Here is a 12,664-nt window from a genome sequence, read left to right as displayed (position 1 = left end):
CTACATTTTGTGCCAAACTTCCCTATTTTTTACTGTTTGATTCATTTTTACCAAGGAGAAGCTTCAGGATCCATGAAAGCTTTCTTGTATATGCATATATATATATATATATATATATATATATATATACACACACCTGCCATTCATACACCTCAAATACCTTACACATATCTCTCTATATAATTTGGCTTGATATACATAATAATAGCCATAACCTAGCAATTTCATTATTACTGTTGTTGAAAGGAGGGGAAAAAAAATAAAGAATAAGAAAATGAAGACAAAAAAACAGAACAAAAATAAGAAGAGACAGAGAAAAATCCCCTATTACATTAGTGTTACACAATGAAAACAAAAAACCGATTATCCAACTTAACCAGTTTTGAAAACATAAGAAAAATAAAAACAGAAAAAATAATCCAAATGGAAAAAGAAAAAGAAAAATCATGACTTCCGGGGTGGACTAAGCTCACAGTTTCCTCTTCCTCCTTTCCTGTCAGCTTGACTCTGACTTGTTAATATTTTTATTCAAAAAGTGGTGGTGACTTTTGCTGCTTCACTAGTCAATAAACATTCTCTTGTTGATTTTCACTGCTGACTGTTTACACTCCAATCTATTGGCGGAATCTTCAACAGTGTATCCTCTTATTAGTTAAGGGAGTCATCCAAAGCTTCAGTTCCAGGGTGTTCACCAATTTTAGTGAGGAATGCCTCTGCAAAATCTGGCTGGTCAAATTTGTGAGTCTGACCTGAAAGTTGAATACAAAACTTTGCCGAGAACTGAATGCAGTATTTCACATTATTTGCGCTAGCAAGGGCCTTTGCTTTAACAAATTTAGAGTGCGCTTGAATCACATCCTTGGAAGAGTCTGGAAAGAATTATTCTTCAGTTCCCAATTCACCGAGGCTTCCATTGATTTTTGGCAGAATTTGCGTAAGAGCTCATCTCCATCTTGAACACGCACAAACTTATATTTGAGGGAGCCCCCGTCCTTCGCCTTTTCACTGGGATTTTGAAAACGTGTTCTATGTCAAATTGACACTGAGCAGGCAGAGAGCACCTCTTTGAATACCTGTTGCAAGTAATCTGCCAGCTCTATTTGGCTTGGCGGGTTTTCAAGGCTGATAATTTTCAGGTTCTTTTGTCTGCTGAGATTCTAAATCATTAAGGCGATGATTAAGAGTGCTGTGAGAGGCCTGTGAAAATGTCTCAGATGAGCCCAATCTGCCTTCACAGTTCGCCAATTGCACCCGAAACGCATTAAAGTCTTGTTAGAGTTTCAGCTGGTATTGTATATGGTTTAGGGTTTGAAGGTGGGCCAGGATATTTTGTAAAATAGCTGTATTTGGGTCTGCCTGTTTATGCTTGATAGCCTCTGAGTCAGCTTTTTTTGCATCAGCCAAAAATATGATGATGCATTTAGAGTAGGAATCAGCTCAACATTATTCAACCAGGCTTACATTACTGTTATTCCAAAGCCCGGTAGGGACCTAACGCAATGTGCCAACTATCCCCCAATTTATTTGATGAACATTGATACAAAAATCTTAACAGTGATATTGGCAAATAGACAGCAAGGAGAAATACCAACAAAAAATAATATTTAGAATATACTGGATCCCATCATGTTTGTTTAAAAAAGGGCTATCTAAGGTATCTATCTAACTGTTGGAGATGCAATAGGGATAATGCTTCTCTAAAACATGTTTTTTCATTGTCCTATATTGAAAGATTTTTGACAGAACTGAAACTATCAACAGAACTGTATGGAACAACCTTACATTTACAGAGCAAAACATCCTTTTGTTTTGTTTTTTAAATAATTTTTAAATTTGGTTTTCAAAAATAAGGAAAGGGGAAAAAAATAAAAAATAAAAAGAATTAAGAATAAAGTTACATCAAAGTGTCATACACATTCACATATTGATATTGCTCTGAATCTCCTGACTTCCCCCATCCCACCCATGGGTCCTTTTCTATTTTCATCTGCACAACAATACTTCTCTAAAGTTTTCATCATCCTAAATTATCTGTAGTTTCTATTATGTTACAATATCCTTTTGAATTATATACCCAGCACATGGAACCTTACAAAAGGACTCTCCGTGCCACAGCAAAAAGATTAATACTGATGGATTGGAAAAATAAAAATGTGGCTCCCTTCTACAACTGGATTGAAGACATACAAACTCACGACAAAAGAACAACTAGCATATAAACACAGACTTGTCATGGACAAATTCAACGGTATTTGGAATCCATTCTTACAAATACTGTAATAGGTTAAGATCTGGTGAAGTACAATAACAACTTTGTAAAGTATGCAGTTTTTTGGGTCCCCCCCCTTTATTTTTCCTTCTACACGGGTGCTGTTTTTCTTTTTCTCTCTTTTATGATGTCTCATCATGCTTAGTGCACACATAAGTAGGTGCTTTCAATGAAGATGTCGGGGAGGGGGGAGAGAAACCTGAGCTATCCGTTTTCTGGGGTGCAACAGTCTTGCAGTGAACTTGGGCTGGCAGATTTGGCTGGAAAGCACCATCTTTAGAGAAAGGCCTGCAGGGGGCAAAGCGGGGGGGGGGGGTCCTTTGGAGCTGAAAGACACAATCAGTTAGAAAAGGGAGGAAGTAAAAACAGCCAAGGCTTAATTCTGGAATTAAAGGAGGAATCCTTACCTTTCTTCTTGGCAAGCTGTAAACAATATGAAACTTCTGAGTTAAGAATTTTATTCATTTCTATTATTATTACTTTTCATATAATTATTCCTGTTATATAATATAATGATAATTTTTTTTTATAATACCCCACTCACCTGGCTGGGCCGCCCCAGCCACCCTGGGCAGCTTCCAACACATATAAAACATAATAAAAAATCAAACAATAGTAGCAATCCAATCCATTATAAAAAGTCACAGTAACTTTATAATAAACTTATATCAAACAAAGCAACATTCAACAATCCATCAGGATCTAATACTAAACAGTAAAATTAAATACCAGCATATAATAATTACACAGTATACACTTATCAACCATAATAAATAATTACCAGTCTATTAATAAAAGCAATTCACAATGCATAAAATACCACAAAACATAAAAGGATCAAACTGAGAAACAAGGACACACAACTTATAAAACTATATACTCAGCTTAATTTCCTTCACTTAGTTTGGCTGAGGGAGAAAGAAGGGAAGAAAGAAGGTTTTCCCCCCTAGACATATTGTGTATTTGAACACAATAGACAAGTTATTAAACATCAAGTCCAAATATCCTGTATTAAAGGGTTTATTCCTGTAAGGATTTCATGAAAACAATTGAAAATCCATGCAAAGAGATGCAGCTTTTATAATAAAAGTAAACAAAAACATAATTAGAGGCATCAAAAGTATTAATTACTGAGTTGGCCATTCCCAGTGACAATCTTTAAAGTGGAAAACTCTTCGGATAAGCGTTCTGAGTACAGTATAAGTGTTAGACTGGCTAGCAGCTTCATTATTTGCTGAGGTCTGTGAAAGAGAGAATGCAGGTCTCTGGTTTAACATTCCATTGAAAATCTCAACCAACGCTGGATAAATATATACAGAAGGGTATTCAAAAAAGAGAAATAAGTTCACCTTAAATATTTGGATGCTGTAGCAAGTTTGCAGCAGGATTATTATGAAGTTCCTAGTTGTACTTCAGTTAATTACCCACATCCATACATCAGCTGTTACTCGTATTTCTCTCTGGAATTCACGCCCCCAGAAAGTGGGGAAAGACCTTTTCCTTCTGGCAACCTAAATTTCCCATCACATTCACACACAAAAGGGGTACCTGCCCACCCTCAAATGGTTCCCAATTTCACTTTAAATATAGCTCCCTGTGTCAAGTGGGGCTTTACCAAAGCAATTAAGCAGACAAACCCCCTTTCGTATCAGAAAACTAGTTCCTTTCCATGGACAGTTCATGATGCAGCAAAAAATATTATACCATTTTAAGTTTTGCGTTCCCTGATTAAATTGCCATTTGAAGAAAGCTATGATTGGCTTTTCTTGCCAGAGACTCAAAGAGAGGGAAAGGGTAGGTTTAAGAGATCTATTTCCCCAAGGGCAGAAACCCTTGTTCAGCCAATTTTAAAACAATTTCCCCCCAGTTTTAATGCACTAGGACATGAGCTTTCCTGCTTCTTGCTTCCTTAAGGAAGCAGGCTTATAAATCTTGACATAGATCAGAATTTCAACATCCAGATAAGAAACCAGCAACCCCACTTTTCACCAAAAGCCAGCAATACAAGTTTGGTCAAATTAAATTCCTAATGGATCTCAGCGCTAATGGATCATGTTTTTCTGCATTAAACAGACATATCTTTTATTCTCCTTCAGCAGCCTAACTTATGGGAGGAAACACTTTTTCGTTGTTACTGTTGTTAAGCAGGGAGTGAGAAACCCCGCAGAATTACCACAAGTCCCCCAGAGATGTGCCAGTGGATCCTGATCCACCCAGTGAGCCACTGGTATGTGTTGTTGGGGGAGAGTGCAGTTGTAGCTTTCCCAAAGTTCTCCACCCCTTCCTCTCCTGCAGTGGTATTGTTCCCCAGCATGGTTTGAACCCTTGGTGCCAGAGAAGCCTCTTACTTTACCAGTCAAGGCCATCCATCAGGGTGTGTAATGGTACTGCCTGCTCTTCCCTCCTTTGCAGTGGTGTCACAATGATCAGGCTGGAGATGTGGGCACCAGGCTGGGGAAAGCTGCTGTACTCCCCTGAAATCTAAAATGGCAACACTGGAGACAAAGACTGAAACGGCTTTGTATATTGAGGGCAGCTTCTCTTAGGGAAATGCCATTTGTTGCTGGCTACTTTATGATTACACATTTTAATTGTTGTTTTTCTTACTGCAGGGAACTATAAAGTTAAGATCTGAATCATGCTTTGGGGAGAAATAATCAAGTTGTTAGAATTAATAGTAAAATCACTCACCAATCAAATCATAAATGCCTTATTCTCATTTAAAAACATTTAATAGAATCTCCAGACATATAATGTGCCACTAAGCCAAATATCCTAATAGCTGTGGGCATTTCAGTCTGGACTGGATGAAAGCGTCCATCTGAGTTATTATAATTTATGATTTTGCAGAATCTTACATTAATGCTGCTTAAGCATTCTCTAATACAGTTTGCTTTAAAATAAACAAGTTTAGTTGAGTTGTTTTGGGTTGTTTAGGATAGACAAACTAAATTAAGACATGACTAACTTAGGCCCATTAATTTCAATGTCTGAGTAAGACTAGCATTGTGTGTTTTCTTGTAATATGCAAAATGACCCTTATAAGATTAGTAGAGTGCATGTAACTGATAATTCTACAGTAGTGTGAGTCAAGAATGTTTGTCAAACAGGTCTCCAATTTATTAAAAGAGAGTCTAGAAAACATTTTGACTCCCCACTTCTTCTACGTGAACTTCATTTATGAATTTCATGAGCTTTCATAAGGTCTATATTCCTTACCCCGTGGGCTGGGTTCAAGCCTATTTCATGGTCACAGCTACCAAGCAAGGAAGCCTGGCAATTATATAAATCCATTAAGTGGGCTAGAGCTCTCTGTTCAAACAGTCTCAACACCTTCTCAAATGATATAGTTTCCATGATTCTTAGCAAAAATCTATCAGAATGCAGCTTTTAAAATTAATTTTAGTTTGTAGCAAATATGTGGTCATCATTCCACAAAATTGCTGATGTGACATAAAAAGGAGGGCGTTTGCCACATGCCTACTGTCTCTCCAGGAATCTGTGGGGAGAACCTTGGGCCACTTAATGCCAGCCACACCTCCCAGAATGCAATCGAAGCAAGAAGATTTTTACCCCTCACCCTCTTTTGCAGAAATCTCCCCCTCCCTTATTATTTTTTGGGAGGGTTTCATTTTACTCCCAATGAATGGTCCAACAAAATTCACTGTTTTGGGCACTGTGTTTAAATAAAAGGCAGGAGTGAGCGATAGCTGGATGCCCCGTAATCCACATGAGAAGCTCTTACACCCTCTTTCCTGTGGCATGAGAAGGATGGACAGCTACATAAGGGGAGTCTTCTTTTTGACAGAAAAGATGCATAAGTAGGCATATGAGAAATGATACAATTTTGAAGTGATGTTTCTCTGTCTCCTAGTTGCTTTTGAATTCTCAGAACCACTGTTGGTCTGATGAAGCAAGGCTCTTCTTGTGGGCACATGGTGTGGAGGCATGGAAAAGCAAGACCACCTGAGCAGATACAGCCAGAGGGCAGGGTTTGTGAGAAATCTTCACACAGCTGAGGATTTCTTGTTTGCAAATGTTTGTAAAGTTCAACACTGTTCCGCATAGAGAGGTTTATATATTCATTTATCTTTATTTGTTTCCTTAAAACTTTTTTTAATGGCACTCTTCATTAAAATTTCCATGGAGGTGTACAACACATAAATACCAATACAACAAAAGCAATCCATTAAAATCCAATAAATACAGAAAGAATTGTAGTAGTGTGAGAGCCATGGATCAAATGAACCCAAATAATGTGTGTGGGGTCAGAATTCTGAAAATTCAATTTCTTGGTGTGCCCTTATAATCAAAAGCATCCACTGTGATGAAAACCCAGGTTACCCAAGGTGCAACTTGCCTTGCTGGCTGTAATCAGGCCCCTTAACCATTGACATTCTTCTAACCAGCACTGCAAGGGAACCCATGAACAGACCCAGCCACAGCCTGTGTACGGAGGAAATGTAATGGAGATGATGCTTGCAATGAGTCATCTACTCGGCATATAAGCCTTATTATAGCAACAAGATTTGTCTGGTAACTGTCACCATCCTATCAACCTCCCACCATACTCCCAAATGCTCTAAGCAATGGGTGCCCTAACAGCTTGTTGCTAATATTAGCCTGGGTTTCTTCTGCTTTATTTGCTGCTTTGCCTCGTTACACATTTGTGTTATGCCTTCATCCTGATCCCAACACAAACCACCATCATACATTACCCAAGAACATCATTTGATATATTGGGCTCTGAATTTTACAAGCATGCTCCTAGGTAGCCTGTGTGTGAAGATATTTTCCTTAAAAAACTGTCCACTTTAGTCTTTGCACCCAGTGGGACATATTTACTCCAGATCAACATTGGGACTAGTTCTTCAGGACTTGGCACTATGTATATCCCATTATTTCAGTCACAAAGGGTTTGCAACGGCTGTCGCTATAGCTGTGGCTCAATTCAGACACAAGTTCTGTAGGTAAGTAAGGCCTAAGCTAGGGTAGGAAATAGGTGGACCTCTAGAAGTTCTTAGATTTTGGTTCCCATCAGCTCCAGCTGGCAAAGCCTGATCAGGGATGGTGGGCTTTGTAGTCCAGCAGCGTCATTTTGAGTGTTTTGGAAGATGACCAGGCTGCCCCTGTGAGCTGAAAGCCTGAGTGCTCAGGGTACCCACTGCCTTCTTGTGAGCTCTGTGCAAGAGAGGAACAGAGTTTGAAATTTATGGAAGAGAGAAGAAGATGTGGCAAGCAGCATGTGCTTGAATTCCAGGTGTGAGGTTCAGACAAGAATAGCCAAACATTTGAATTATGGACTGAAAGGAACGTGGGGAAAAATTCATGCAGAAATGACACGCAGGAACTTGAGAAGTATTTTAATCATTTTGACTTGCATATGCTCAATCAAATAAGGATAAAACATGCACCACAGGCATACATGGTTTTTCAATAGATTTGGAATGATTATTTTTTTTACCCCTAAGGACTAGGAGAGTGGAAAGAGGAAGAATGTAGAGATTGGACACTAATGGGCAGGATGGTGTACCGACCAGGAAATAGGAAACATGGGGTAGGCACAAGCGGTTGTGCCGCCTTCCACAAGCAATGGAAATGTCTTAAACTCCTCTCTGACTTCTCAATCCTCATCACACACTGCCCACTTCTTTTCAAGCTAAGTAGGAGAAATGTGCTTTTAACTTTGAGATTGCAAGATTCCAAATTCTCTATTCATATAGCTGTTCTTTGGGCAGGCTTGTCAAATTACAAAAACAATAACAGTTCTACAAATGGAATAGGGAGGTGGATGCGTCATTCAATGAAAGGCACAGATAAATGGTCTTGCAATTAGCTTGGTTCACATTTCTCATGGCAAAGTGATTCATGGGAACTTTGGAGACTTGCTGTTATTTATCATCGGTGTGTGGGGGGCAGGGAATGCATCTGCCTCCATATCATTTCCCCCTCTTGTCTAGGGCATGTCAGCTTTTGTAAGCGCTGACTCAAGAAGCATCACCTACGGAATCAGCTTCAGCACAAGTTCCCCCTTCTCCAAATAATGATGAGCATTGACTCTGCTTAGCTTGCAACATTTCATGATGAGGTAAGAGCCTAAGGTGTTATGGATCCGAGCCAAGGCATTAGCAATTTAAATTATAAAGTGCCTTGATTTGGAGATTGTTTTCAAGATGAGCAGCATCCCGTTGGCTTCTCCAGGCAATGTTGTTATTTAAGAATAAAGAGGTCATAAATAGAAGCAATGGATCAAAGGGCCAAGTGTACATCTTGACCATGCCATGATGCTGTAGGATTGAGGGGTTGGAAATGAGCTTCTGAGGACTGGGGGCTTTCTGCCAGCCCTCCTTCTGCAGCATCATTGGTAAATATGAGTTTTTAAATATTACATGCTCTATTTTTGGGGTGTGGGTGTGGGTGTGTGAGAGAGAGAAAGAGAGTGAAATCACAACATACCAAAAACCTAAATAAATGCAGTTCCTAGCTAGAATAGCCATTCAAGCCATCTTGAAATTCTGCTAGCAGTTCCTATATTAAGGTAAAGGTAAAGGTACCCCTGCCCGTACGGGCCAGTCTTGCCAGACTCTTGGGTTGTGTGCTCATCTCACTCTAGAGGCCGGGAGCCAGCGCTGTCCGCAGACACTTCCGGGTCATATGGCCAGCGTGACAAGCTGCATCTGGCAAGCCAGCACAGCACACGGAACACTGTTTACCTTCCCGCTGGTAAGCGGTCCCTATTTATCTACTTGCACCTGAGGGTGCTTTCGAACTGCTAGGTTGGCAGGCGCTGGGACCGAACGACAGGAGCGCACCCCGCCGCGGGGATTCGAACCGCCGACCATGCGATCGGCAAGTCCTAGGCGCTGAGGTTTTACCCACAGCGCCACCCGCGTCCCTGCGTTCCTAATAAATATATTTTCTGGCTGATATCTCAACATTCCATCTGCAGCATTAGCAGATTCTTTCATTTATCACTCCACATCATGGACTCAAGAGGGTTTTAACATCACATACATTTGCAGATATCTCTCACAAATTTGGTTACATGTCAGTATATGCCCTGCATAACCCACCACAAAGAAAGTGGGTATGGCACAATAATTGATAATGGTTATATAGTGCTTTTGTGCAATAATTTTTAATGGACTTTTTGTGGTATGAAAAGTGACAGAAAACTACAGTTGCAGGATTACAACCACTTGATGGCCATATCATATAACCTCCAGGCAATTTTTGTGCAAACATATCAGGACGATTGTGCAATGTATGCTTTGTCTGGAAGTGATGCCAGTTTGTGTTGAGTTGAGTTTCCTACACTCCTTTGAGTTAGTTTGTAACTTGCATATATCACAAATCTCATATGTTTTCCGATTGGAAAAAAGCAAGCCCAGAATGGCAAGCTAAGATCAGAAATATATCTGCCTGTCTTATGAATGTTCATAGATAGTACATCTTGCTGTGTGTGTGTCTGAATACTAATCAAGAACAACAGCAACAACAAATGCCAAGTCCCGTATTATAACAATACACAGTATTTTGGGGTTGAGGGAAAGCGATTCTCCAATGCTTTATTATTTGGGAATGTCTGATACTCCACTGTACGAAAGAAAGAAAAAGAAAGATTTTTTTCAGCTAAAACTTTGGCTGCAAGCTTCTAAGATGGTGGTGATGATCATCATAGGCCCCTCCCCACAAAGTTGAGGGGAATTCTCATTCAAATGGTGAGTGTGTGCTATGTCATGTGATAGATTATGTGGGGAGGGACTTACCACCCCTCCCATATTTTGTTCAAGCTGGCACCCCTGGTGATGATGAAGTGCTTGACTTGTCTTGTTCCTCAAAGTCAGAGGAGGAGGGTAATTGATCTGGAAACCAAGTCTTAGGAGAAACATTTGAAAGAACTGGGTATGCTTAGCCTAGAAAAGAGTAGGGAAATACTTGATGCCTTCAGATAGCTGGAGGGCTTCCACACAGAGACGGAGCAGACTTGTTTGAGGTTACTTCAGAGGACTAGACTTGAACCAATGGGTGGAAATTGCAAGGAAGTCAAATTCAGTGACACAAGATACTCAGCCGTTCAACAATCCATTGGAAGGTTGTTGTGGGCTCTCCTTCCCTGGAGGCATTTCAGCAGAGCTTGAGTTGCAAGAGTCCTGTACTGTATTGAGCAGGGGATGGATTACATGACCTCCAATATCCCTTTCAACTCTAAAAAGCAATTATTTGAAGACCTGGAAAAGCCTGGAAAAAGCCCACTTGCTACTTTCAAGATCATGGTAATTCCTGGCCTTGGAGGATACTACCCTCTGTGTTGAAAGTCATTTTAGCTCCTTTTCTCTTCAGTGAAATATGACTTGCTAGGAAGCTTCCAGATGCTTATTGAGCATTAGTCCTGATTTGTTTGTAGGAAGGTTAAATGATGCTGCATCAAAGCAAGCATTATCCCATACTTTCCACTGCATTTCACCATCACCTTCCTTAACAAAAGTTTGCACAATGGCTCTTGAAATCAAGGAGGTTTTATTTCTGCATTTGGCTACAGTTGGATGCCATTTTAAATCAAGGTGGTGAACTTTTCAAAACTGCACTGATTTTTTGTTTCTGTTTCTTAGAATTACCAAGGAACTCTGGGCACTTTGCACTAGTGAACTATAATTCTGCAACCTGAATTTTCAGATGGGTTTCAGTCATGTACTTTTTAGAAGTTGACTTGAATATGACCTAGAGTGGAAGCCATTGAACAGGTTTGTGTAATCTTCTGATTTTTTTTTGCTGAATTTGTTTTGCAAGAAAACAAAATTTGTTTTTAACTACAATATAGTAAGTATTATAGAAGCTTCAGCATTGTCAGCAATTTCCACAGCAGAAAAAAGGAAGTTCTTCCTTCAAATATACTAGGATGATTGACTGCAGAATTATAAAAGGTGTGTCTCAGTTTCAGACGATACCTGGGCTCAGATGAATCAGAATGAAGATCAACAACACTTGGTTTAATAAAGTTGCTCCAGGAAGTTGTGTGTGTTTTTCTCCAGTGCCTGAATTCATCCTGGAAAGGAATGAACTAATCAGATATCACTCATCTTTGTGAACATGTCATAGATCTAAAACCCAATCCAAAACCAGCTTTCAATAGCATCTTTACGTTTGATGCCGTCACTAGGCATTCCCTTAATTTTGAGTTCAAATGATAAAAATATATGACAGTCTTCATCTCTATCTCACATTCCATAGTCGCAAGGTTTCTGAAAAGTTATTTCTTCTTTTCCTGCTTGTACTTGTGTACAATCTAGGGTGCTTTTAAACATTTCTCAGAGCCATTTCTTGATTTATCATATGGAGAGTTCCTGGTGCTGGGACCAGTCCAGCCAGGCAAGGCAAGTGGCAGGGGAGTGAGGAGACACTGCCTGGACTGGGACAATGGAACCCATATGAAAGCAGTCCAAGATCTTTTGCTGGGCTTTGCGTGTTGCCTGAACCCAGGCCTGTGGTTTGTCTCCTTCAGACAAACCATAAACTGTTGTTAAATTTGAGGGGGGTGGACGCCGGAGAAAGTTGTAGGCTACCTTAGTTGTCTTGTAGTCCTAGCACATTGCTAAGTGTTAGGCAGCATGGCAGATGTTCTCAATAGAAGGCTTTCTGAATGGCTAGGAAATACCTGAAAGGGAGAGAGCTCTTCTCCACCCCAGCTAATAGATGACATGATCATGGTGTTTGTAAGTGAGAGAAGCCATCTTCAAGTGTTCCTTTCTCCACCCAATTGACACTGTGTGCAGGATGAAGACACGTGTGATCTAATCACACACTCTGCCACTATCCGGTTGTCCTCCACAAGTTGGAGGGTGACTGTCTGAAGTAGGGAGCCTGCTCCACCTTGGGTCCTCCAGAAGTGGATCAGGCTTCTTGCTATCAACAGTTGCCTTCCAACCTGCAAAGGGCGATGGACACATAATCATCTTCCCTCTTCTACTTGTATACAGTGTTAATTGCATGAGTAATGGGATGGCTGAAGAAGGCTGCTGAGAAGAGGTAGAGATGACCAGCTTTAGACACCTCAGGAGTGTTGGCTGTCTCCTGGGAGTTCTGATGTGAGGACATTACACTTTGGCTTTCGGTTGCAGCGTGAAATATCAGCTCCACCTCTGCCCAGCCTGTATGTTTGTAAATAAACACAACTATTACAAAATGCTAATAAGCTCCCAGTGATGTCCTTCCAAATGAAACCCAACCTGGCTAAGCGCTGCACCCCCAGGACTTCCCACTGCTTGGAGAAGGGGGGTAAGGGCTAACGCTTGGCCTGGTTTTGTGCCTTTTCCTGCATTAGTCGGCATCACCACCACCAGCAGCAGCAGCATTTTATTTGTACCCTGCCCATCTGACTGGGCTGCCCAACCACTC

At 40.4% G+C, this 12,664-nt stretch overlaps 1 long non-coding RNA gene across 1 annotated transcript in view; it reads left to right on the top strand.

The window, feature by feature from the left end:
* LOC310745075 overlaps window positions 1-11,224 on the top strand; it is a 32,634-nt gene extending 21,410 nt beyond the window's left edge. Inside the window, exons 3-4 of the long non-coding RNA XR_014539898.1 lie at window positions 6,144-8,357; window positions 10,882-11,224. This is a non-coding gene — a long non-coding RNA (uncharacterized lncRNA). The remainder of the gene's footprint in view (window positions 1-6,143; window positions 8,358-10,881) is intronic.
* Window positions 11,225-12,664: the final 1,440 nt, after the last annotated feature.

This window comes from Podarcis filfolensis, assembly GCF_964270895.1.
Source record: "Podarcis filfolensis genome assembly, chromosome: 11".
NCBI classification, from domain to species: domain Eukaryota; kingdom Metazoa; phylum Chordata; class Lepidosauria; order Squamata; family Lacertidae; genus Podarcis; species Podarcis filfolensis.
This window is presented reverse-complemented; position numbering and strand designations above follow the sequence as displayed.